This window comes from Hipposideros armiger, unplaced genomic scaffold (assembly GCF_001890085.2).
Source record: "Hipposideros armiger isolate ML-2016 unplaced genomic scaffold, ASM189008v1 scaffold_64, whole genome shotgun sequence".
NCBI lineage: Eukaryota > Metazoa > Chordata > Mammalia > Chiroptera > Hipposideridae > Hipposideros > Hipposideros armiger.
In genome coordinates this window covers 466,522-471,192 of record NW_017731414.1, presented here as the reverse complement: position 1 = coordinate 471,192, position 4,671 = coordinate 466,522, and the positions used below count along the sequence as shown (strand labels likewise).

General features: G+C 50.5%; 1 protein-coding gene across 1 annotated transcript in view; it reads left to right on the top strand.

Moving 5' to 3' along the window:
* Positions 1 to 3,534: 3,534 nt before the first annotated feature.
* The window catches only part of EPS15L1 (epidermal growth factor receptor pathway substrate 15 like 1), a 79,197-nt gene continuing 78,060 nt past the window's right edge, over positions 3,535 to 4,671 (top strand). Inside the window, exon 1 of the mRNA XM_019641892.1 lies at positions 3,535 to 3,561. The gene's annotated coding sequence lies outside the window, so the exon portion shown is untranslated. The remainder of the gene's footprint in view (positions 3,562 to 4,671) is intronic.

The following is a 4,671-nucleotide window of genomic DNA, read 5'->3' as shown; positions in this document are numbered from 1 at the left end:
TGATGGATGTGCTGTCATTGTACTTATTTGTGTATCGCACCGTTTGGTCAGCAAGTAGTTACTGGGCGTCTTCTCTTTGTTGGGCGTTTTCTGGGCAGGGGGATGTAACAGTGAACCCGAGGACAGCCCTGCCCCATGGAGCTGAGTTTCTAAGGCGGGGGTGCAGATGTAAGGAAATGAGCAGGTACTTACAGGGTGCATCCTACAGCGATGCAATTGTGCTGTGAGAACTGTGAAGCACAGAGGTTATGATCCCATACGTGAGGTTCAGGAAGGCCTCACCATGCAGGCACCGAGGACTGAGCAGAAAAATGCATTTTGGATTGCTCAGTTTATCCTCCCAGCCACCCTGATCGGTCCTATCCTCGCTTTATAAAGGGTAAACTGAGGCCAAGAGGTGTTATGGCACTTGAGAAAGGTTGCATCCAGCAAGCGCTGAGGCTCACATGGCTCTTCTGACCCAGGTCTGGGCTCTACATTGCTCTGTAGTTTCCTGTTTTGGAAATGGTTTTTGATTTTTTTCTTCGCTACTAAGTGTTACAATGGTGTGAGATCTCATTTGTTTTTAAACACTGGTTGTGCTAGCTAATCACTAGATACTGTGGAGTCCGGTGGAGAGAAGATCACTTGTTTAAATTTTATTTCATTGTTTTAATCTCATCTCATTGGAAGGTGGAGGGTAGGGAATGAAAGACTTCTTCATCATCTTTACAAGGGATCAGCAGGTTTCCCTGCTGGAGTGGGTGCTCAGTGCCTCAAGGCTGATGCAGAATGAGCGGCCCATACCTGGCCCACAGAGGGTCGACTAGGTCCAGCTCACAGTAGAGACTCAGGCCATAGGTGGTCCGAGCTGGCGGGGGCGTGGATGACTTGCTTCCACTTGGGTGTATTGGAGACAGCTGCATGAGGAAGGGGGCATTTGTACTGGGCTGTGGGGACACTGGGAAGGGAGGGAGGAGTAGCCCCTTAGAGGCAACACAGAATAAGCAGAAGCACAGAAGCCAGAATTCTGGCTCAAAGGGCCAAATGCGAGGCTGGGGCTGGGACTTTGGGGGTCCACATTCCTCTCTTTAATTAGGGTGACTTCGGATGAAGGGTTTAGTAAATGGGACACACGAGTCTGTGCCTGGCCTACAAATTGGCCGGAGACAAAAGGGACTGACGGTGTCTGCTTGCCCAGAGAATGCCTGACGACGACAACAGACGTGGGGGAGGAAGGGAGACCTGCCCGCCGTGTGGCCCGAAAGGCTGCTCCTGTGTGGGGTGCTTTGCTTGCCATGGTAGTGCCAGCTCGTAGTGCCGTAAGTCATTGGAGGGAAATGGAGGTCACAGATGACCAGCATCTAGCCCCTAATTTCAATCTGGCTCTGCCTGCTGGGTGGGATTCTTATAGTCTTGATAGCAGAATTGATTTACTGATTATATTTCGAACTGGCTGACATAAAGCCAGTTCTTTTGTACACACTGGTTGAAAGCAGGGAGAGGTGGCGCCAGGAAGCCTGGCCACCACTGTCCGTGGACTGGGTCAGGCCTGTGACCCATTCAGCATGCCGCACACCTGTATCCTGCAGCTCGCACATCTGCCTTCCCTGTTCCCTCTGCCTGTGGCCCCTTGGCCCTTCTTTCAGTCCCTTGCACAGTGGACATCCCTTCTTGTTTCAGAGCCTCCACACATACTATTTATTGCCTCTCTCTGGATTGTTCTTTCCCCTTTCATCTCTGGGTTAATCCTTACTCTTCATATCTCAGCTGGCACATTAGTTCCTCAGGTGAAGCCTTCCCAACAGACTGGCCCAGTCTCTCTGTTACTGCCTGTGGGGATGCCCTGTACTTTTATAAATACCAGTTTGTAACTTTCTGTTGGGATCATTTGACTGATGGTGTCTCTCCCCCACCACGTAGATGAGGTCCATAAAGGCAGGGGTTGTGCCTGGTTTAATTCATCCTTGTACCCCAGGTCTCAGTGCTCATCTGATGAATGAATGGCTGAAGGGGAGGGCAGGTCCACAATGCGGGAGGCAGTGAGGAGCTATGGCAGGTTCTTGAGGAGTAAAGTGACAAGTTTAGATTGTCTGACTGCTTATGTAGGGAATGCCCAGAGTTTGTTGTGACACGGGCATGAAGTGATGAAGAGCAACCTGGCCTGAGATTGTTTCTGGACGAGCAGAGGGGGCTGGTGAGGGAAGGAATATGTGGAATGGCTATTTGGCTAGGGGCCCTCTAAGTGGGGGGAGGAAGCAGGATAGAGAAGCTGCTGTGATATGTGTAGCCAGCAGGACAAGACAAGCCTGGCAGGTGGGTGTTGCCAGGTGGGCGACTGTGTCAGTTGCGACAGGACCCACCACCTTGCAACAGGCTGTCCAGGCCGGGTGATACCCCACATTCAGACACAGTTGAGAAGCAGCCCACATTCTGTTTGCTGAGCACCTGCTGCTAGACTGAGCCCCGCCCTTGAGATGGGCTCTTCTGTAGCTGGACACAGACACAGTGTGGCAAATGCCCTTAGCCCACAGAGGCGGGTTGAACCCCTCCACTGGGCTAGAGAGGAGGGGGAGGGTCCTGCATCGCCCTCTTTCTGTTCCCTCTTCTGTTCCAGCAGGACTGATACACTCACTACAGGAGGCAGCCTTTCCACCTCCTCACCATCTGTATAGCTTCCTTTCCCCCCTCCACCCAGTCAGAGCCCCCTTCCCTGATTCTGGTAATCCAGGGTCCCCCAGAACAGTGTTTGGAGAGATTTGGGGCACAGGTCTTGCATGGAAGTGAGGAAGTATGATTGAATACCCACTTTGTGTCTGTTTATCTTTGACCCCCTGCCAGGGAGGTGTCACTGTCATTGTCCCTATGCTCATTTCTGAACCAGGAAACTAAGAAGGCAAGAGGTAAAATGACTGGTTTCAGGGAGGTGGGGTGCCTGGATCATTCTCTCCTGTGGATGCCACACAGTGGGCCCCTGGGAGGGCAGGGGCAGCTCTCTCCCTGCTGTGTCCCCTGCCCCTAAAGCAGGCAGATGATAACTATCTGTTGATTGACTACTGCACATGCTGAATAGCAGCCGGGTGCAGTCTGTCTCTCTGGCTGCCTTTGATGGCAGTTGATCTGCAGGGATGTTTTGTCTCTTGGGTGCAGAAACAGGCACATGGCAGACTGACCAGTCTCCCCTGGTGACTGACCAGTGTCCTGGTGCCAAGCTCCCAGCCTCCCCTGGGGCTCCCGTTTACTCTTCTCTTCTGCTCTAGAGGGCGTGGGAAGGGGTTCTCTTTCTACCAGTGATTTACTAGTGACAGTAATAAATGTTCCTGTCGATCATGACATGGATCCATTGCAAATCGGCTTTTCTTAATCCGCATAGGATGTGCTTTTCAGTTTTACATTTTCCAGTGGAATAAGAAAACGCACTCTCAGACTGTTTGTAAAGGGGAAAGATTAAACAGGACAAAAACTATTGATGATGAGGCTCTCATACTGAGAATACTTAACCGGGATGGGCTAGCCCTCTCCATCCCCCACCCTGGAAGGGACACAGTTTGTGGTGGGGATCCCAGAACCCCATAGACCCAGGTATGTATCGCAAACGTTTCTCCCTTTGGGTGTTTTCCTGGATAAATATTAGAACGGCCTCACCTCTGTGCCTGCACGTTCCCCCCCCCCATCCACCCCCATCCATCTGGACACTTTCTACATGGAGGAGAGGATTCCAGAGGGGCTCAGCCGACACCCACGGTTGCTGAGTGGGTCAGGCGAGCCTGCTGGTTGCCGTGGTGCAAGTCGGTGCTGTTATTTCACTTGCTCACACTCCAGGCTATGGAATCAGCATCTCCTTTCAGGCCAAGCTCCTAGTGTTGGCATTTGACTTTGTGGATTTAATTTTTTTGGTTGACATTTAGCCACTATAAAATATCCTCTAATTCACAGCCATGTAAATGGATTTTTTTATAGATATGTGCTCGTACTTAACCTACTGTGTGTAAAAGTGTATGTTTTAAAAAATTGGCAACAGAGACTAAGAACTGGTGGCAGATTGTTCTGTCCTGGTTTTTGGGCGCAGTTCAGCCAACTAGTTAGGAGAGAAAACTAGTACAACATGTACGATAGCCGGCGTTTGGGGAACTAGTTCATCATTTGGCAAAGATCATTTGGTGTGGCAGGTGTAAGGACTGTGATTTGACACTGCAGCACAGTCCCGATTGATTGATAGCCTGGCCTGACTTCCCTCCCCGCCCCCTTGATTCTTTGTCAATAAAGCTGGCTCCTCTGGCTCAATAGTAATAATAGGAACCACCATAATGATAGATGTATAATGGCTTCCTGTTGTGGAGTGTGCTTTACCCAGTAGTCTCATTTGATGCTTACAGTAATCCTCAGGGTGGCACTGCATTGCAGTGGTCCCTCCTTATCCCTGGGGATACTTTCCAAGACCCCCAGGGGATGTCTGAAACCATATATATATGGTTTCTCTATATCCTTTTCTCTTAAAGGAAGCCTTTTAAGGCTTCTCTTTGGCATATCCGAACTGCCAGCGTCTCTCCTCTTGCACTTTGGGGCCGTTATGAAGTAAAATGAGGTGACTTGCTACAATACTGGGCCAGTCAGTCTGATAACCAAGATGGCTAAGTGACTAATGGGCAGGTAGTGTGTACAGCATGGAGATGCTGGACAAAGGGATGATTC